This window comes from Vanellus vanellus, assembly GCF_965231255.1.
Source record: "Vanellus vanellus genome assembly, chromosome: 2".
Taxonomy (NCBI): Eukaryota; Metazoa; Chordata; class Aves; order Charadriiformes; family Charadriidae; genus Vanellus; species Vanellus vanellus.
Genome location: NC_138906.1, coordinates 42942729 through 42965411, shown reverse-complemented (window position 1 = coordinate 42965411; position 22683 = coordinate 42942729). Strand labels below are relative to the sequence as shown.

At 45.2% G+C, this 22683-nt stretch overlaps 1 protein-coding gene across 1 annotated transcript in view; it reads right to left on the bottom strand.

Annotated features, from left to right (window-relative positions):
• Window positions 1-1201, bottom strand: part of LOC309668840 (ubiquitin-conjugating enzyme E2 E2) — a 216916-nt gene extending 215715 nt beyond the window's left edge. Inside the window, exon 1 of the mRNA XM_082479364.1 lies at window positions 1061-1201. The gene's annotated coding sequence lies outside the window, so the exon portion shown is untranslated. The remainder of the gene's footprint in view (window positions 1-1060) is intronic.
• Window positions 1202-22683: the final 21482 nt, after the last annotated feature.

The following is a 22683-nucleotide window of genomic DNA, read 5'->3' as shown; positions in this document are numbered from 1 at the left end:
GGAGGGAGGGGACGGCACCCCCGGGCTCCCACGGCCCCGCCGCCGCGGGTGGGTACACACGCGACTCGCCCGTCGGGGAGACCCAGCGTGGGGCATCGGGCCGTGGCGGGGGGGGGGGGGGGGGGGGGGGGGGGGAGGGGTGGGGCGACACACTTGGGCACCCCCAAAAGCCACACGCACCCCGCAGCCCCCCTGGGCGAGACGGGGTTAGAAGCAAGAGACGGCCGGGGGGGGAGGAGGAGGAGGAGATTGCGAGAGGAAGACGTCGGGGGCACATGAGGGAAGGGAGGGGGTTGGGCTGCGGGGCTCCCCGGGGCGCTCGGGGCGGGGGGGGTGGGGGGAGAACCCCTCCCGAGGGGCTCCGGCCCGTGGCCCCCACTGCTGCGGCGGGAGGTGGGGATAGTGTACCCCGAGCTGGGGGGGGGGGGAGGGGGAAGCTTACCCCGGGGCGATCCAGGGGCGCAGCGAGTGGCGCGGGGACAGAGCGATCGGCACGGAGCGGGGCCGCGGGGGGGGGGGTGATGGGGGGGTGAGGGAAGCGGGGGTGGCCGCTGCTGCCGCCCGCTGCGGGGCAAGCAGGACAAATGGACACCGAAAGAGTTGTGGAAGGGGTGTGGGGGGTGCTGAGGAGCAATGGAGGCTGGAGCGATGACCGGAGGATGGATGGAGGGATGCATGGAGAGATGCACGGATGGAGCCGGGGGGAGCGGCGGCGGAGATGCCGAGGTGGCGGGGGCGGACGGGACTGTTGCTAAGAAAGGGCACGGCCGGGGATGACGGGGGGGAGGGGGGGGGGGGGGAAGGGGGGAAGAAGGAGGTACCGGGCAGCGCCGGGGGGGTGCGGGGGGAGGAGGGGGTGAAGGATGAAGGTAGAGACCGAGGGTCGCAGTTCAGTTAACCGGGGAGGGGGGGGGGGGAGCGGGGGTGTGTGCTGTGAGGGAGGGATGGCGGGGGGGGGGGCGGGGAGGGGGGGGGGGGCAGACGGGGACCTCAGCCGGGGCAGAGGTGTTCCTCGAGGCGGGGGGGGAGGGGGGGGGGGGGGGTACGACACCGCTGCTACCTGCAAGCGAGCGCAGGTCTGTGTGTCTCTCTCTCTCGCTGGTGCCGAGCACAGGCTGCGGGACAATCCGAGGCGGTCGCCCCGACTCCGTGCCGGGCGCGGGGCTGGAGAAGGGGCTACAGCCGCTCACTGAGTCATGAGCCCGCTCCCCCGCGCTCCTCGCGCTCCTCGCCCTCCTCTTCCTCTCCTCTCTCCCCCCTCCCGCAGCAGCAGCGGCGGCCGCTGCTCCCGCTGCTGCTGCTCCCGCCGCCGCTCCTGCCCCCGCTGCCCGAAGAGAAGTGAAGCCGCTGCCGCGCGCGCGCGCGCGCCCCCGCCGCCGCCGCCGCCTCCTCCTCCGCGCGCGCCCCCGCCCGGCCAGCCCCACGCGCCCGCGCGCGCCTCCGCGCGCGCGCGCCAGCCAATTAGCCCTGGCGCTCGTGGCCCGCCGAGGGAGGGGCAGGGTGGGCGGCCGGCCGTGCGCGCGCGCGTGCGCGCGCTTTCGGCGAGGGGGCGGGGGAGGGGGGGAGGGGGGAAGTGACAGGCGGGCGGGGGGGGGGGGGGGGGAAGCGGGGATGGGGCGCGGGCGCGCGCCCGCCCGCGGGGGCCGTTTGAGGCCGCGCGTCGCCGGGCCAGGGCCGGGGCCTGGGCGGGGGGGGGGGGAAGAGTCGCCGGCGGGAGCGCGCGTTAAAGGGAAGGCCGGGGGGGGTGGGCGGGGTCAGCGGGGCCGAGCAGGAAGGAGGCGTGAGGGGAGGGGAGGGGGGTCAGGGTACCCGGCCCGCTTCCCTCCCGCGGCCCGGGCACCGCGGCCGCGCGGGGTGCCGCCCCCGCGATAGTCCCGGGGGCGGCCGGGCAGGCCGGGACGGGGCACGGGGGGCGGCGGCGGCGCGCGGGGGCCGGTATCAACTTTCTTCGCTCTTCTCGTCTTTTTCTGCTTCTTTGTTCCCCCCCCGGTCCCGCCGCCCGCACCTACCCGCGGCCTTTTGTCTCCGCGGAACCACCGCGTCTCTCCGCCGGACGGAGTAGCCGGAGCCAGGGGCGGGTGCCCCCCCTCCCCCGGGGCGGCCGAGGGTGCCGGGGGGCTGCCGCCGGCGGCGGCGGCCGGGCGGGGAGGGACGCGCGTTACCTGGCGAAGGGGTGGTGCGGGGGGCACCGGGCGCCTTCTCCGGCGCGGAGAGAGGGCCGAGGCCCGGCACTTTGTAGTCATACTGGTGTGTTTGTACTGGTGGTTCCGAGTGCCGTGGCATTGGCGCAGCTGGATGGCACGAACAGCCCCCGGCCCCTCGCAAGGTGGGATGGCGTACAGCATCCCGGTTGGAGATGGGTAAATGGCTCTCTCGCCTCCCACGCCAGTAGGCATTGCCTCCCTGGGAAGCATCGCCATGAGGAATGGGAGAGGCCAAGACAGAGCCACGCTTAAACGTTGCATATTTAGTGCGAATAGTATTAACCTGGAACAAAACAAACCTCCAGCAGAAGTGGCTGTCAGGTAACCGTCTGCCTTGGCCTAACTCAGATAGTGCTGTCCCTGTGCTGATCTGCTGCTTTAATCTTTACATAACGTGCAGTTTATGCTTAGCTACGTTACGTAAAGTTTCATCACCTCCAACCTTTCTTCATCTGACAGGGAAATACACCAGCCAAGGGTAAAGGCATAATGGCAAGTCAAAATATTTCCCCCCTTTTAGCAACTAAAGGGAATTACAAAATAAAATGTGTTCTCGCCATTCCACATGTACAAGGAAAAGTTTCTCCCTGCTTGAGCTGTGAAGTATTGTACTTTTTCTGACTCATGGTTACGGTGTAGGTGGAGTCCGTGCTACCAAACATACAGATATTGAGAACTTGTAGCACTGCTGAGATATTTAAGGATTAGAAACTATTGGCACCTGCTCTCACGTTATATCCAGTCAACAGAAGTGATTTTTGCAGTTTCCCTGTACATACAATGAATCTTTTTCTTTGTTGAGTAACTGTTTTGAAATAACTTGGTTTATTGTCTCTTCCTATTTCTTTGTTAAATAATCCCAGTTACATTTTCACCCAAACTTAAAAATACCACACTCAGCTAGTTCTTCCTATTTTGTCTGCGTTTATAAGGTATTTTCCTGCTTCTGATTAACACATGGAGAAGAGGTCCTCATGTCAGCTAGGTGAGTTTCCATCTGCTAGCATGCATTGACTTCTCACAAGGACTAACAACTTAGTAATTAACAGAATATGATGTGTAAAAATCCTTTAAAGAATGCAAATCTGCAAGTAATGCTTCTCTTCATGCTGAAAGGCTGCTGGCTGCATTGCACACTCTTTGACATCGCGGTGCCCTTTTCTAAAATCACGTAAGTCATGCCTTCTCCTTTCAGTCATTCCAAAAACAGACCTCCTGAAAACCATCCAGGAAGCGAAGAAATTCACTTCTAAGTGAGTCTTCTACCGTATTTCCTTAATGTTGCTCTGATTGCTTGAAAGTGCCTTAAAGGAGGCATAAATTTTCCTGTTTGAATACCTTGTCTATTGAAACTCCTCAGCCCGTGTCAGGACTTCACTTCAGTGACAGTCCGGTGTGCTTCATTATAGTCCTTCTTTTCTGCTAGGATCCGCAGGAAGCAGAGAGAGAGGAGCTCAGTGAATGGCCTAATTCAGACAGGAGTAGGATGGGGCCGTACAGTGTCCCAGAATCTGGGTCATAAATTCCCGGTGCCAAAAAAATCAAGGGAGCACTGAAGTGTTCCAGCACCAAGTGAAGGGTTTGAGTCATCGAGAGTCAGGCCCTGATTTTTCTTTTGGTGTGTAACCTCTGGCCCAAAGCCCTAAATGGTAGGGCTTAAATTAAGGACGACTAAACTAGGGAGAAGGTTTGTACGGCTTTATGAATAGAACATGCACACTGAGGTGTGCCCTGTGATTTTAAAAGTGGATGTTTTGAATGAGCCCTACCTATGCAGTGTAAAGAGAATAGGGCAGGGTAGTCAACTGCTCCCAGTTTTGTCCTTTTGACCTTTCAAAATAACGTGTTTGGCCCTCGGATGTTAAAGGTTGCATAATATTGTATAATTCAAAATCCTTTGGAAGATGTTTGTAAGTTTGGATCATATAGGGGGAAATTCTGGCCCTTTTGAAGCGAGTGGCAATACTCCAGTGTTAGATTTCACCCATGCTGGAGTGCTAAGACACACACATCGCACTTTTTTTTTTTTTTTTTTTCCCCTGCTTAGTTTTATGTGGTTTCTAAAAGCTGACACTATTTACAACAGTGGACACATCCAAAACAACGCGAGTTCTTTACTCTCACAGAAGCTTACAGCTTCCTCAGAGATATACACTGGAGTTTTGCTCACCTGGCACAGACAGTCACGCTTTTAAGACTGTTATAGTTAAGGACACTTCTGTTAAGGCCTCTTGATTTAGAGTGTCTGTTATAAGGACAGATATGCCAATCAAAATTCATGAAGTTGGAGAAACCTGAGCCAAGTTTCCATTTAAGAGTGTGTAATTTAAAGAAGTATTGGATCAATTTAGATTTTTAGACTTATTTAGCTGTACTGAGACCTCATTTGTGGCAAGTTTTATCCATTTCTGTTCAGTTAAAAAACAGGGAAATTAAATTATAAGTTATTGTTACACATCAAAACAAGAAATAGGAGAATGCAACTTTGAGGTTTCTTCTGCATTTTTATTTATGGATTATTGTTCATTCCCATTTAAAAGGACATGCCATTTTAATATTGCTATTTAAGTTGTTAAATGAACATTGTGGTTGAGTTATAACTGATAAAAAGGGATTGGTTTTCTGAGGTGGAGAAAAGACAAGGAATTATCTCAACTGTGATACAGCTGAAAACATAACAGTATCTGTCTTGTGATAGTGTATCTCACTTTCAAAAATTTAATATTTTATATCAAAGAGTGAGATGGAAATATTCAGTTGACTATGGCATGCCCTGTTGTTCTATCAGTCTCTTTCAACCAAATCCTAATGAACCAGATTATTTAATCCATCTGAACTATTAACAGCAGAAGACTCCAGGAATGGGGACAAAGGTGCCTTTATTCATTCTTTACCTGATTCCACTTTTCAGCTCCGCAGGAGTTATCCCAGCCTGTGTCACTCCCCCCATTTCTTCCCTGCTGCTCAGCGTATTTGATGAGTGTCGGGCCCTGTGGGGCTGTTCGGAGAGCAGATAGCAAGCAGCTCTCAGCAGCAGGCCCTCTCTTTCCCAGTCTTGTCCTCCACCCTGAGCTGAGGCAGGGGCACAGAATGGCATGAGTCTCTGTGGTAGCTTTATGCTGTTACACCATTCCCCTCCCATGGCTGGCTTTCCTTATACTAATGTGATGGCACAAAGCCATAAGGGTAGTCCAGAGGATCTGGCCTGTTCTCTGTTATTTCTCCCTCTCTGATGATTCTCTTTCTCCCATTTGTAGATAGATAGTTTATTCTCACGCTGCATCTAATTTTTTTTCCCTACAATCTTGCTTTGCTTTTGTTGCCGCTTAGATGAAACCCACTCTGTATGTTGGCAAATGTAAACTGAAATTCACAGGTACCCTGATCTCTGAAGCACCAGCTGTGCCTGAAAAGACAGCGTTTGAGTGATTCAGAGATCAGGATTCTTCATTTTGTTTTCCCACTGTCAGCATGTAGAATTAAGTGGAGTAGCAAGGAAGGTGTCTGCAGCAGAAATTTCATTAGAGTTTTCAGCTAATTGCCTATGTCCTCATCCCTTAAAAGATGACGTCCTATATCAAGGAAAACATGATTGAATCCTGAACGCCAGGCAAGCCTATTATCCTGAACACAGGTAAGTGCCTTGACAGAAATCTGTTTAAAGTATTTTCACGGCATTCTGAAGTAAAATGATTGTGTGGGCACAGAGACAAGTTATTACTAGCCTGACTTCTTTATTTGCTCTACAATAGTGTAAACCCTCAAATCATTAGAATTTATTCACCCTAATCTTTTAAAGCCATTAAATATGAAAAGAGTTGTAAGTTGTGAGGCAAACAACTTTTAAGATCTCTCACTCTAACCTAAAACCCAAGAATTTGCAGCTCCTCCTCTTCCCCTTTGCTCAGAAGCGGAACAGCTCCCAATATCATTCAGCTGGAACCAAAAGAAACAACTGGGACAATAACCATGTGGCATCAGAGATCCTGATGGCCCTCGGCCCCTTTGCTGTCCAGGATTGTAAAGAATAAAGATAAAACATATTAGGGATGGCTGAGAGGGAGGTAATAACTTGCTTCCTTGTCCTTAATGAAAGCCTGGCTTTTTCTTTAAAATCAGGAATAAATCGCTGCTTAGTGTCTGGAATAGAGGTTTGTTGCTATCTGGTGGTTTGGAGCCCAACTTAAGATAATTGCACAGGATAATTCTCTGATAGTTTCTAGACAGGAATCGTTAACAACTGAATCCTAGTGTAAGCCACTGCTTTAAAAATCTCATCTTGTATGTACTGGTGGGAAAAATCTTTATTTCCAAAGCTATTGTAATGCAGTGACCTGTAACTGGAAAAATTCCCTTCCCTGCATTGCCTGTCTTAATTCATCACTGTACGTGGGAGAGAATGTTGAAAAGTGAAGATAGGTTAGAAAAGAAAATTGGGGTTTTTTAGGTGTTATTTCCACACACTCTTCAGCACCTCCGCGTTCCTATTATTTTCTGTTGGTTTCATAACATCTTAATTCACAGGATTGGAGCTTGGTTTTCTGATTAAAGATGGGTAAAATTCTGAGGATCTCTTGTGGTTCTGTAGGGAAAGTTACATCTTTACACAGAAAGAGAAGCCGTGGGCACTCATGTTCCCTTTTAATAAAGTTAAGGTTGCAGAAAAATGTGGGCTAACGTCCTCTATGGTTAATGCATGATTAATGCATGCTTAAGGAGTAGGCTAGTGTATCCACCACAGCAAAGCAAACCCCATACGGCAGGCTTGTTCAGTCCTTTCAATATGAATGACCAAATATATTTCAGGAACCCAAGGGACCACAATCAGTCTGAAGCAGATTGTCTGCCTTCTACAGAGTGGAAATTACCCGCATTCTCTCTGCAGGGGATTCCCCCAGTGAAATGGAAGTCCCCTGCAGCAGTAAGTCAGACTAGTCATGTTTTGCACTTCTTTCCTGAAGATCCTGGCCAAAGAGCCTGATTTGGGCTGCACTTGGAAGGGATAAAGGGGAATGTCTGCAGTTTGATAAACCCAAATTATCCCTTCTGCTTTATAGAACCTTATACCAAACTAGTGCCAGTACAGCAGCTGCCAGCGGCTAAGTCCAAGTACAAACAGGAAGAAAAAACCCAAACATCTTTTGTCTCATCCTTGGTGGTAACTGTTGCAGGAAATAAATGACATCTTTTGCCTATAGGTACAGGCAGAGCCTGACAAACTCCTGTCTGCTCTTCCCTAAGCTCCTTCTGCAGAACCTCAGGGACCAGGCAACAGAACAGCTAGTGTTCATCTTCCTCACCTACCCTAAATGAAGCAGGCAAGCAGTGGAAGCAGCAACTTCAGGGAAGGGACGGGCACTCTTAATCACACTGGAACTGTTCCTGAGGCTGCAAAATCATGGGGAGGCAATGGGAAGGACACAGGTGGGGCATACACTTCATTTAGAAAAGCTGCAAGGCACAACGCAGGAACACATCTACTTCCTAAGTAAGCAGACTGAGTATCCTTACCAGAGTTCAGAGCCCTGAGCAGCACAAGTGGGCTCTTCGACATCTTAATCTTATCATAATGAGTGTTTTAAGGAACTTTTCTTAGCCTTATAACCAAGTTCAGAGCCTACCTAGCTATATTTATTACTGATTTAATCCAAGTAGACCCTTATTTTGACCAACTCTGTATCTTACATAGCCTTTTCTACCTCTGCAAAGTAGATGCTTCTTGCATTTTACAGTTCATTTGGAAAAGTGAAAAGTAATTAGAGAATCCAGCACACAGCTTCTCTTTGAAATGTTTGTCTTGATTTCCTGTGTTTGGCAGAGTTCTTTGAACTGCAGCCCACGGCATAGCTGAGAACTAGGCCCACAAAGACAATTTGGTATCTGTGTTGTAATTTCTAACTATTGATGCTGTATTGGCTAGCCAAATTCACAGTTCTCAGGAAAGGCCATATATTTCAAGTGAAATATGTTAGCTGAGCTAGGTATTTAGAAAGCGGAGGTCCACAAATATTTGGCTGAGTAGTGAGCCACTTAACCTACTCATTAGGAAGTGGCAAGGAAAGAGATGACACCGGCACAGTGTCTTCCACAAATATAAATACCTGTCTCTGTTTGGGGCTTCTAGCTACGGGGTTCCTAGATCCATCTAGGATCCATCTAGGATCCATCTAGGATCTAGCAGAAGACCTTTGCCTGTTCAATCTTCTGGTGATGGAAGTGTCACTGAGAATGTGGGAAATGGATTTAATTCTGTCTGCTGACTGAAAGGACAAAACCACACAGTTTCTAACTCCCAGAAGTGTGTCCTAACCACTACAGCATTTTGGAGCTTGGCTTATTTGTTCTCTCTCATTGCATCTCTTCTCTCTAAAAAAATACCTGCATCTACACTGGATTGGAACTGCAAACGTGAGAGGCCTAACAAACAGGCTAAAAGTCATTCTCTATCTTTTGATCTCTCACTCTTTTAATATTTAATGATCCCATTCAAAATGGAACAGCATTAGCAAGAGAGATTAAGAAGTCCCCTGTCTCCTTCCCATGCCATTGCCTGTTTTCAAGGCAGCAACCCGAGATAACGTGTCCCTTCAGGAAAACAGGTGGTTTGTGTCCATGTCTGACATGCTCGGTGAAAGATCTAACTGCTTCACATTTTGATGAAGTGCTTCTGCCTCTGCTTTGGTGGAGGTGGGATTGCTTGCTCTGCTAAGACAACAGCATCTGCAGGCGAGAGAGCAGGATCCTTAGCTTGTGAATCATCATTGTCAGGATCACAAATAGGTGTTAAATTGCTTGGTGCCATCAAGACTTTGGGTTTCTACTCGCAAGATCAAAGACATGACTTAAAACAGAAAACACCACAATTCACCATTACCTGGAAAAACACATTAGAGTAACAAAATGCATGTTAAAGATTCAAACACACTGTGCAATTGTGCTGATGCAGTACTGAGATTTTCAAGCATCCACTTCAGACTTAACCAACCTGAGGTGGCAGGTGAATGGTCAGTCTTAGTGAAGACATCTTTGTTCGGAAGCTCTGGCAGAACTGCGTGCTGCCCTGCCCTGGGGCTTGGGCATCTCCCTGGGGATGGGGACAGGCCAAAGCTGTGGGCCTGCAGGTAGACCTGACTCAGCAGAGCCCATGTCCGGGCAGGGCTGCAGGGAGCTGGAGACAGGTGCTGGTGTGGCATGGCTGGGGCAGGGGCAGACATGGGGTCCGCTGCCCTGGGCAGGGTGGGGGAATCCCCAGGGGAGGCCGGGCAGGGAGAGTCGGGCTGGTGAGTGCCCTCAGCACCCTGACACTGTGTCAGTGGAAGACACAGTGAGACATTCAAAACCCGCCTGGATGCCATCCTGTGCAACCTGCTGTAGGTGACCCTGCTCGGGCAGGGGGCTTGGACTGGATGGTCTCCAGAGGTCCCTTCCAACCCCCACCATTCTGTGATTCTGTGAAACTACTTTCAATAGCCATATATTTTTGCTAAAGAGTATTTTATTTTGACAATGAACACACAAGGAGTGTAATTCTGAATACTGCCGTTTCTAAATTCCTTAACTTTAGTTTTCATGTAGGTATGTATAGAGAAGTCCTCGTTTGCAGGTAGGAAGAACTATTATCTTGGAGAAAAAAAAAAATCTGTTTGGGAAAAGCAGAAGTCAGTCACTCCCAGGAATGCCCACTAATTCAGCTAGATGATTATTATATTCCACAATCAGCCAGCCAGGGTTTATTATTCCTTTGAGACAATGGAAGATATAATTTGGTTTTGGAAGAGTTTCAATGATAGCTTTTCGCTCCTGCGCGCCGGCAGCTTGGATTGCACTGCGTTACCAGAGCGGAGTTCCCAGTTGCAGGGGGATGCTGTGCTACATCTCCCGTGAGTTGAAATGCCACGGAGGCTGTGAGCGACACAGCTGCCTCTGCATCTGCTCACAGAGCCCACAGGTCTGAAACAATGGACCAGAAACTGGCTGGCAATTTAAATATAATGGTCTGGCCATTACTGGTAATTAAAAATCCATTGGTGAGAGCTCAGAAGGTATGAGAAGCATGTGTAACACACCACAGGTTTCCTTTCACCTGGGTGGGCGAGGATAGGCCCAGAAATGGGCATACAACTTTTTTAATGTGGACCTACTTCAAACTCCGTTGAAATCAATGGAAGCATTCCCATTGATGTTAATGGACTTTGGATCAAATCCTAATTGCCACTATAAAACCTTTTTATTGATGCCATACGTTATTTGCCACGTATGTATTTTAATAAAGTGGTTCTGAATGTACCACAGGGAATGTGCTCCTTAAAATGGATATGTTTTTTGAAACTCTAACAAGGGTAAGCCCTCTGACAGGAGAATTTAGTTTTACCTTATTTCTGAAGGAAGGCTTAAAGCGCTGTTTAATTTTGTAGGGAAAATAGAGAGCTAAAAGCCTGTGGGTTTCTTTAGGGAGAACCTCACATAAGCATTTTCTTTATTCTGATTCACAACAGTTCATTCCCTCAACTGTGGCTTTGGTCTGAAACTCAAAATGCAAACCAAAAGTGACTAAGAAGCATCAAAGCTTGGGTGATCTGGTTTCATGTACTTTACATAGTTTGGTCACCAAACCAGATCTATAGGCATGTTTGCTCAAAACAGTATCTATCTAGAGTAATTCAAAAGTTCATGAATGTCATAGTAAGGCTTTTTCTAAAAATGAGCTAAGTTTTAAACTTACACTGATACTCTAAATCAGCCTAGTTTCATGTGAGTTCAGGTTTTGTTATGAGTGTCTTGGAGGAAGAGTGGTCTTTTCTGGTAAAACTTAGGATATAAAGTGAGGAGAGCTAAGATGACTTGTGTAAGCTACACAAACTGAGTAGCTTTTCCTCAGTTTCCCTTTCACAGAATATACATACTATTCACATGGATATCAAAAAGCTCGGACTCCCTGATATTTGTATAGATTTATGGGTCCTTCAGGTTGAGATGCAAAATATTAATATAACTCTTGAAAGCATCAGTGACTACTACAAGAGCTTTTCATTTCCACAGCATAGCTGTAAATGTGAATTGTGATACCATTTTTCATTCCAGGAATAAAAGGAAACATACACCTGAGATCTCAGATTACAGCTGTATTCTTGGTAGCAACAATAATGTACAGTTTTAAAAATGATATGGGAAGACGGGGACCCTAAGTAAGCTACAAATGATTATTATCACAGTTTCAGACTAAGCTGTAACTTCCTGTTTGGTTGGGTTTTTTTATGGTCTCCTCCACAGGGAACTCTCCGTAAACATATTGGCACCCAGTTAATGGCAGTTTAAAATTCAGTGGCTGAAGCAGTTAATGCCCCCAACCCTGCTGTCTTCCAGAGGCATCTGCCCTGTGGTGGGGGTGGCTGAATGGCTCGTGAATCAGCTCCTGAACCTTACAGTTTAGCATAAACCAAAATCAATGTTGGTTTACCTTCATAGGCCAAGCTGTAAGCTGTGGTGGTTTAGAGCTGATTCATGAGCTGTTCAGCTCCCCCCTGTTAGGAGGCGGCAACCTCTGGGAGAAGTCTGGTAACCTCTGTGAGGATTCCTAGGAGAAGAGCAGCCAACACTTCAGTCCCTTCATTTTAGTTTCCCACTATTTACCCCAAGCAGTAGATCTTATTCTTTTAGGTGGGATCAAGATTAGGACCTGCATTCCCCGCTGCTCATAGCAAAGATTTGTGGCTGTGTGCCACAATGTGTTATCCCGAGGGGCTCAGTTTAGATCAGCATCTGGCCTTGAATCTCAGGGACAAAGATAGAATTAATCAACAACCAACCAACTTTACTGTTTCCTGATGGAAAAAAATTATTATGGAAACAATGTATTTCAAAAGAATAATTGGTCTGCAAACGTGTTTTTCTTGCCAGATACTGCAGATACTGTACATGGCAGGTCCCATGTACAGGTCTGTCACCTTTGTCCGTACTGGATACCTCAGTGTTTCAGGTTAACCCTACTTCTGTTTTCTTTTTATTGCCAGTCTTTTGTATCTATCCAATAGTTTTTGAAATCTCTCTGTGTCCAAACCTCACTTGTGTCAGAGTTTATTGTCTGAAGTCACATGCTACTGCAGAGCCTCATGGTAGCCTGGGCAGGCATGTGCCTTAGCAAAACCTTCCTCTTCTTTTGCTTACAGTCTCTTTCAGTGTTCCAGGTACACAAAGCACCAGTTAGCCTGTTGTCTGCTTCAGAGGACTCTTCACATAGTTACCCCAGTAGTGAAGCTGCAGCCCCGTCTCACTCCCCTGTGCTTCTTTGCGATGCTTTGCACTTCGTTGCTTGAAGACAGGGATTGCTTTCGTAGCTGGCCTTCTGCAGCCACTGTGACTGTTATGGCAACTCTGTATGATGCCTGCTTTCCACATGATATTGTTTTAAAAGGTTGTGAGCCAAGGCAAAATGTGTCTTTGCACGAATAAACTATTTTATCCCTTCTATCCCTTCAGTGAACAGATGATAATGTATTATAAATTTGACTCGTCTGTCAGCTTATGGCCTTATTCATTTATTTACTTAGTAGCAAACAGATTTTGGCATCTGGAATGAAGTTCTCTTTCATTAACTATCTTGAGAAAACTGATGGAGCTGAGTATTTTAAGCTTTAAAGTCCCACAAAACTAAAGCAAAAAATAAAAAAAAGGCCCCTACAGCAACTGGAGAAGAGTTGCACTAGGGAGAAAAAAGCCATGGTGAGTAATAAAAGCATCTCATAGTCTAATGCTATTTGAATAAGCCTCCCATTGTCTTTTCACACATTTCTGTACCTTTGTCTTTGCCTTCATTTCACCTTTTTTGTCTCTTACTTTAACCTTCTACTTTTTTCCTATTTTTCTTTGAATAAGGCTTTTGTACCTGAACTGCCTGCTATTTTTCTCTCTCCCTTCTTCCCTCTCCTTTTCCAGCCACTCTATTTCCCCCCCTCATCTCTTTGCACATGTTCTTTTTCTTTACTTTGTCCCTGGATGATCTACCCTCCCCCAATCCAATCTGTTGTGCATTTTTTCCTTCCAGATGTGTAAGTATGTGCCTTAGTCCCTCACTTCACAAACTGTAACTCACAGACCGCTGGTTGATGACAAATTGGGAGGCTGTTAATCAGACAGAACTGTTCTCTTCCAGATAATGAGTATCTAAAATACCTTCAAAGACAAAGCACGTCAGATAGCTATCTAGTATTATTTCCTGCATAACTGAAGATGTTGTTATAAGGTACAGGTCTATGCAGTTGCGAGTAAGAGCAGATATTTATCCTTCCTGCGTGAACTCTGCTAAGATGCCATCCACACTAAAAATCAGAGTTCCTCGAAATCTGAGGCAGTAGTTGAAATTGCAGCCCTCTCTATATTGGGGGACATAATAATCTTGTGATATAGGGCCCCCCAGCCTCTCAAAAACATGGCATTTATGACTAGGCAATCTTCCTTTTTATCCTGAAGACCTCATGGTGGCCTTGGTTCATACTTTTAACACGTCTGGGAACCTATAGATGGGATTCTAATATATGGTAGTAGCAGTCTCATTAACGATAATTTCAGAAGTGGAAAACATTACTAGATTAGCAGCAACTCCCAAAGATATTAGAAGTACTCTAAGGGGGAGAGTTTGATTAAAATAGGAATAGTACTGTCAGAAGAGGATCTTTTGTAACCAATTATGATATTGTGAAGTTATATGGGTAATGGGCCTGACATAAACTATACATTAGATCTGAACTTGTGTGAATCTGAAGGACCAGAGCAAAGGTAACTAACTGCCTTACCTTTTCATTACTTTCTTGAACACTGCCAAAGACAGGAAGAGTCTTAACTCTTAGGAGACTCTCTACTCCCCTCAGGGTACCGGTCAGCAAACTGAACAGGTCACCAGTGTGAGAGCAATGAAAATAATAAGGACGCTTGTCTCTTTGGGTCTTTTCCTCTACTGCTCTTCGAGCAATGCCTGTGTGTTCTGCCATGACCCAGGCTGTAATTTTACAGTTTAACACAAATGCTTTGGTCCAAGTGCTGTGCTGGGGTGCTTTGATAAATCCGTCTTACTAAGGGGGAAGATGTGAAATACTGAGTAAGAATTTCCTTTAACTTTGAGCCACAGTAAAGTGATTTCTTAAAGTCAGTTTGCAAGCAGAACAAAACCAATCTGTTTGATTAAACAAAAAAACCACCAACCGTATTTCCAGAATCAGTGTTTTGGAGTATTCTTTAATTAAATTCCAGCAAGGCTCACAGAGTAAGCATAGGTCAAGAGAATTGTTTGAATGAGCTAGCCCTACATAGCTTATTGCTAATTGATTTATCACATCTCCTTCAGCACACTTTCAGGGGGGGATTCTTTCTGTTCTGTAAAAAAAATATATTTTTAGGTTTAGAAATGGAATGTACAAACAAAGGGCACATAACTCATTTCAAGCTGTAATAGACGAGTTTTGGAAATGTGATATTATGGCAAGCCTTAACGATGCTTGATTCAGCTGGGTAGTATGCCATTCCTCAGGGAATACTTCAAAGAATGACGCAGAGCAGCAGCAACTGGGAGGATACAGACAATTCACACAGACTGCATGCTTTCACACCCTTGTCTCAGATCAGCAATCCCAGATGGTGATCACCCAGAAGAGTCTCAATCTTTTTATAGTCAATACTCTGCAGCCACAAAGTGATTTAACACATAAACTCAGTAAACTCAGATGGGATTGACATTGCCTTCAGTAGGCTGAGCACTCTTCTACATCCACTTACTGAAGGAAATTAGCATGATCACTCAGGGACAGTTCATACCTCTGTAATTAACAGTAGTACAAAGTAGGTACAAGAACACGCTGTTGCTGGGGGGATCTGGGCCTGGGAAAGTAATACACATCTCCGCATCAGTAAGGCTAGCAGAATATGACGATTGATTACACCAGTGTAAATCCAGATTAATTTAGATGACTCCATGATATATCCATCATCATAGTTAACACCAGGATGGTACTCTCAGTAAAGAAAATAGCAGAGTGATTTTGGTGTCTCCTCCGCCAGAGTGAAGCACTCAGCTTCGCTTCCAGTGGGCATCAGTTACCAGTATTTATTCCTTTGTGTAGGTTAAGTCTTAGCTTTTTTGACCCTTTCTTATCTCATGTCTCTTGAGAACACATTAAGACAGCAGAAATAGCTGCAAACTAGCGTCTAGTCTGACTATTTCATGAGGTCAGTTATGGAAGTGGTAAGAGTAGAAAGGGTATGAAAAAGACGAAGGTAATATGTCTTATTTTCTATCCCTTTTATACAAACAAACAATTCAACAATTTTTTTCTCTTAGCTGCTACCGGGTTCAACCTGACCATTGTGGATTTTTTCATCCGTATTACTGTGCAATGTGATTCCAAATTATTTTCTAGTCTGGTAGAAAATGGCTTTGTCCATATCTTATGGTGGGTAATGTTTGCCTGGCATGGCTAATTCCATTGGTGTAGAGAGTCTATCTCCAAGCTAAACCACTTGGCAGAAGTTGTCGTTCATGGCACCATGATAATATGAATCCGTTCCTCCCAGCTGTGGAACCAGTGTGGCTTCCTCTACCTCAAACATCTTTACACCACCCTCCGCTGTGTCTTTACTTCCACTGAGAGATCGCTGAAGCACAATAATTACTGATAATGGAATGCACATGTTAAACAGAGTATTAATTAAACCAAATTTCATTATCAAATAAAACTATAACTAAAGCAGCAGGTTTTTCACATGAAAACAATGGAATTCCTCCACCACTCTCTGGTCCTTCTAGAATGGCTCTCCATCCCATATACTGTAATTTTAAAATATTTCTACAGTAAAAACACATTTTCTTTAATAACTTTTAAACTTTTTATAAAGTGATTCCATTTAAAATTCTATTTTAATCACTTTTTCACAGCAAAGAGAAGATATTAAACCATGTAATTCGTATTCATGACAGCAGCCATCATTGCATCCAGACAATGCTGGGAAAATTTTGTGAAACAGAGATAGGCAAATCAATTATAATGAAACTTTTGTTTGCTGAATTCTTCTTGTTGGATTTTACTGTCTGGACATATATCACACATGTATAAGCTATTTTGGTATTATTTAAAGTTATTTGTGAGACTCATCAAAAAATAAATGAGTCTGAAATTTACACTTTTGGGATTAGATTAAGCTGTCTGCTCTATCCCCTTTGTGAAGTGCAAAAGGGGAGATTTTGGCTCGAAATGAGCAGTGTTTACAGAAAGCCAACATGAAAGAATTGTGGACAGATCCACTTTGAAATTTTAACAAATGTCATGAGTATTCTTTTATCCTGACTTGAAGATGCTTTGGAGCCAAAAAATTACAAGCATTAGAAAAAGCAGCAAGGAAAACAGGAGTAATTTCCAACTTTCCACAAGGCTGTTATTATTGTGGCTGCTAAATACTACATTATTTAGACCTACACCCCCTCTTGGGTGCTCACATTGGATTTGTTTTATTCCACTCAGGCAAATAATGTTGGGATCATCAGAGCTCATATTTGTATGCTGTAGAAATTAATTCCACTGTTTAAAACAAAGATCACTAATCAGCCAGGCCAGGTATAGTTACAGCAGGGAATCCTGAACTCCTTATTTAAGCGGATCCATTTTTTTTTTTCTATTATAAAGACCGTATTCACTTGTGTGTTCTGGGAGGAAAGAGAGTTAAAGGCATAGAGGTAAAAGATACTGGGCCAAATCAGATATCTTTACTAACTCAATAGTTGGACAAACACGCTTTGCCAGTAGTAAAGATTTGAAGATCTGGCCCATAACAATCCTTACAATAGTAGACAGTATTTTGTTCTTGGCGGAGCACCAAATCTAATTTACTCTGAATTTACGGGAGGAAAAAAAAAAATAAAAAGGGCTCTGCTTCCCATTTGTTGCAGCAGCGTATTGAGCAGTGGACTGCCGATCTGAACAGCAGCAAAAGAACCAAAAGAGGAACGCTCGGCTCTGCCCGTGCTGGTGACGGTGACGTCAGGAATTCAGTCTCCTGAGGACAAACAGCCAGCACAGCAACCAGCCTTTGTTTCACTTTTTTTTTTTTTTCCTCCTCCTCTGGCACATTAGCTTTAGCAGACAGATTTAAATGTTAACAAAACACCAGTGTTTACACGTGTTTTCCACTTCATCTTCAGAACTATACAGCAATAACCGGGAGCCCCTTGCTGCCTTGGCTCGTGTGCTGAGGACTGCGGAGCCGGATCACAAGTGACTTCATATAAGGAGTGCCTGCAGATGCCACGCGGCAGGAGAGAGGGGTATGATGTGACGCTCTGTGACAACAATAGTTCCTTGTACCTGGGGCTCACAGGCAGGGAAGAAGGGCTCCGTGGTCAGTACAGAAATGCAAGAAGCCAAAGTTGGTATAATGCCCCTGAAAAGCCGCCCAGCTCTCCATGGGGAGGCACGGGAAGCTACTGCTCTTCCAATCAGTAATAATTTGCATGTAGCAGCCCATGCACCTAGATATCTCTCAATACCAGGGGAGCAGTGGCTGGATGCTGGCCATGAAACTCATGGGACAAGCGTGAGAATGCAGGCACCGTATATATGCAGATGCGCAACGCTTGAAGAAAGGGATATGCCTTGTTTTCGTTCCTTTATTTTGAATAACACCAAAGTGCCATTTTTGAAGACAGACGTCTGGCTTCTGAAAGGGCGCCTGCAGGAGCTCAGCCCCGAGGCAGGATGCAGCTGATCAGCTGCTCCCAACAAGGCAATGGCTTCAGCTCCTGGTAAATTCCTGCGGGCAATGCAGAGCAGCCTGGTTTGACAGTCACCATGTAGGTCCAGAACCCTATTGAAGCATCATCCCTTCACTTTACTTTCTCTAACAATAAAGTAAAAGCCCCATAGAATTCAGCTGCGTTTCTCTAGTTTTATGTCAGCATCATCGATTCCAAAATCTGGCACACCACCCTTTTGCTGTTACGTGTTTTATGATGATTGGGCACGTCACATTTTTTAAGGTGAGGGTCTCTATAGTTTCCTCACTGATCTCCGATACTGGCTAGCATAAGTCTTCCTGTATATCCAGCTACGCACCTCGAAGAATAAACTACCATGGAAGGAAGAAATGTTGGAGGAATACACATCCTAAATTGACTTGAGGAGAAAGAGTTTAAAAAGAAAGTAAGGGAGAAGGAGCTCCCTCACAGACAAAACCAATGAGGTGATGAAGGGTCTCATCGTCTGGGGCTGTTCCTGCAGGAGCTTTCTTCAACTCTCCCACAGACACATCAGTATCTTTAAAAAAAGGAACACTTCTCTCCTGGCCCACTGTGTTCAAGTCAGGTTACCGCGGCTGTGGTTTGGAGGCTTGTGAATTTCTTTGCCATGGATATGGGATATAGAAATTTTTAGCTCAGAATAAAGATGTCTGATACAGAAGAGATGAAGATTTATTTGAGCACCCGCTAAACCATAACAGATTTGCAATTCCCTGCTGTAGAGCTCTGTTTTCCTTTTCAGCTTTGTACTATATAATTTTGGCTGGGCAGATTTTTAGGTCTGTATTTGCTATCAGAAAGACAGCAGCTCCCACTGAAGCAACACTGTCTGTGTGTTCGGAATCTTTATGTCTGGTGGCAGACTGGAAGCTGTTGATGGCCTTTGAAGCACCACTATCAGCTGTAGAAGTTCAAACTGGTTGGGGGTTCTTGGACCTAAGATTTCCCCCCACCTTTTTTTTTTTTTTTTTTATTTTGCTAAAGGTTATGGGAAGTGCAATGCTTTTCCTTGTCTCTCAGAGGGAACAAAACTTCAGTCTTATAAACTACCTCGATAAAGAATTATGAACACCTGAATTGTCAAATTTTGTTCCTTAGTACTTCACATTATCAGATGTAGATTGAATAGTTCGCACAGTTACATTTTCATGACATAAGATTCTTATTTGGCACCATTCATATATTTATATTAATGCAATCTTGCTATGTGACTTTGTGTATCTTTGCATTTTGAAGCCTTCAGATGACACGGAAAAAAATGTTATTCACTCATTTTATTAGCACTGTAATCAGATTTTCAGAGTTCCACAATAACAGGAGAAGCTTGAAAAGTAATTAAGAGATTCTCTGACACAGCAGGAGTTTTTGTTAAAGGAGAAAACTAATTCAGATTTTAGTTTGCAGATACAAGAGGAGTTAGGGCTTGAGTCCAAGAGACTCCTAATCTTTAAGAAAAGTAGCTGCTCTGAAAGCCATGGGGAGGGAGAGGTCATTCATATACTTTCGTTTTCCTTTCAAAGAAAGCAAACTATTAGGAGCTTATCTAACAATTAAAACATCTGCTTCACAAAGGAAAGCACATGTCAGATTGCATTACTTTCATTGAAAGGATGCATTTTATTATATAGTTTAATTTGGAAATATAAAACGTAGTACATTAATTTGCATTTGTAAGAAACACAGTTGATTTCCAAAGATTAATAACAGACCATGCATATGCCTTTGAGAAAACACCCAACCACAAGAATGACGGTTTCCAAATGCACGTTTATTTAGATTTAGCCAAGTCCTGTATACCCTGCTGTACGTGATGCGCTTGTAAGTCACACTGAAGATTTTGATGTTCGGTTTTGATATTATCATAACGCACTGACATTTTCAAAACTGCAAATCTTCTAACCTACATTTTTCCCTGATGCAGATCTAGATGGTAACGGATAGCAACAAGTAACTCACTTGTAAATCTTTGCTGTCTCCTACTATCTCCTGCCTCCTTTGCTGCTGCTTTCCCTATCTCATCTGCCCTTTTCTGTGGCTAGCTGCCACCTCTCCTACTGCTTTGATTCTGCAACGCAGACACAGGTTTCATTAACGTTTTTCAGCAGCTGTGCTTGGCTTTAAGCTTTTATTTTCTAACCAAAAAAGGATTGTGAAAAACTGCTTTAATAGAAAAAAATAAATTGGTGCCATCTCTTGTGCTAAATAAGGTACTGAGATCATACAGAATGCGGTTTCACTCCTTTTAATGTAATAATTACTTTTAAAATGTGTGTGTGGCTTAGTCTTTTTATGGTGTATGATAACAGAGGAGTTTTATATGATTCACTTACAAGTGATGATAAGGATGTACATTGTAGATTGTTGCTCTATCACTATATATTTCGAGAGACCTCCCTTATGGCAGTAAAATAATAATGGGACTGATTGCTTTGTCCTAAAACCCACTGGAAAGCGCCACTCTGGGTTATTTTAGGGCATAACACTGAGATTTGTTCTCCAGCGTGCTTCCTTATTGCTCTTAGGAGGCAGGGAGATTCACCTGCCCTGTGGAAGGCACTGTGCTCAGAAGTTTGTCTAGATCTCCTAGTCCATACCAGAATCCCCCTGCCCAAAAGCTGTGCATTGGCTCCTACTTTCTGATCACTCTCTAGGACCGGAGGGAAGGAGAAACATATGGAAAGAAGCAGAAAATTACAATATAACGTAGGAGGTCAGTGGAAAACCAGCGTGCACCCAGTTGCTGCTTTTGTTCCCTCCCATCTCTCTGTAGTGTCAAAGAAAACCGCTCCTCAGGCATGTGGCATTTCCTACAGGAATGAGCGTGGCTGAGCCAACACCACTGGACTCATGTGGACTGAAATATGTAGATTTAAAACAGCTTTTCACACTCACCAAACGCCGTGTCGCTTTTAACCTGCAATACTCAATAATTCTGTATTGAGGAAGTGCATTACAAAGTACTAATACAAACTGAAGAACAGGCAATGATTTTATCAGAAAGATTTATTTTAAAAGCAGAACAAATCAGGCAGCTGAGGGTTGCCAAACATCTTTCGGGAGACACTTGCTGCAGATGCTGGACCACAGCAGGGATCGGTCACGAGGAGCGGAAAAGAGAATATGGCCAAATGTGATACGGCACATCAGTACTGTGTTTGCATGTGTAACCCCTTTAAAATCTGCTTCAGTTACCACTGTAAAACTGCACCCAGCCCATCTTTATCTCACCTGCCTCAGCCTTCTTGTCATCTTTGTCCAGCAATATCCATTTGGGTTGTAAATCGGAAAAGAAACATTTCTGTCACCAAAATTTTACAGGTCACTGAGTTTAGCCAGATTTGAAACATTGAAACTTTTGAAGCCAGAACCAAGTATTGATGCAGAATGCATGAAGGGAGGACACAAAGTGGCGTAACCGTCCTTTGTCACACAGGCAATGATGTGCGCGTTTTGCCAGGAGGTGCCAAGAGGAGCTCCATCTGCCTCCTTCACTTCTCCTCCTCCTCCCCTCCCGCCCGCAGGAACTCCTGCCACGCTGCTCTGCTGCTGAGCCCAGTTCCCCGCAGCCCCAAAGGAAGATTCCTGCTGGTAGCGCTGCAGAGCCGAGCTGGCAGGCGGGGCATTAACAGTTTTAGTGATGCTCAGTGCTTTCCTGAAGTCATCAGCTCCAGATGTTCTGAGACCGTGGGGAGAATCCCAGATTTACATAAACCGTGAAGCAGAGTTTGAAAAAGTGAATCCTATAGCTTCAAAATCCTAAGTAAAAGCACCTGCCCCCCCACCCCTCAGTGTCAGACTTTTCAAGCCAAAGTAGGGATTTTTGCCTCACTGTTCTTGAGTGCCAGGGGGTAGCAAGTTGTGTCACTATGGCTGCTGCCTTAAGCCTGTTTAGGAGGATGTGGGTCTGAGGTTAAATCAAGGTTTGTAGGAAAAAAAAACCAACCTTTCTTCTTTTGCAATGTATTTTATTTAGTTCTGTTTTGCACATTTTCAGTAAACCCCTAATTGCAGAGGTGATTTAGGGTGAATCACGGAATCACGAATCCTCCCTAGAGGCTGTTTTACATGACACAGAGTAATGCTGGGAAGAGGCCAGGACTTCATTGACATAATCTTATCTCATGGTTTGCAAAAAATTACCTTTGCTGGAGTTGAGTCAGTATCCATGACTTTGATTTGAGGAGGCTGCTATTCCAACACAATGATTCACAAAAAAAATTCCATGAAAATGTGAATTTGCCAGGCATTCAAAGTATCTTTGCATTCCCAGGGTTGACCGTAGATTTTCAACTGGCTGGTTCAGAGGTTTTCACCTTCCCTACCTTCAGGCGTGTACTATTTCTTCCAGGAAGACCTAGAAGTTTTGTAATAATCATTCTTCCATGAGCTTGAAAACTACTTACCAAGCTGAGGGATTGTGATATGCTTTATTCCAATTATTTTAAAAATATACATATTTTTTTATACGAAAAAGGTAGAGTCATGCAAAGGATTGCTTTCGATTGACTGGTTTTTATTTCCTGCCTATAAATTTATGACATAGCTCAGAGCTGACATAAGTCAATAACTGGTAACATAGTTATAGACTACAGAAAGGGACCGGGCAGAGAATAGTCCTATGCTGCTATTACCGCTGGAACAAAACTACATCGTGCAGAAATGACTACCACATGTGAGGGAGATGAGTCTTGGAGGAAAGCTGTC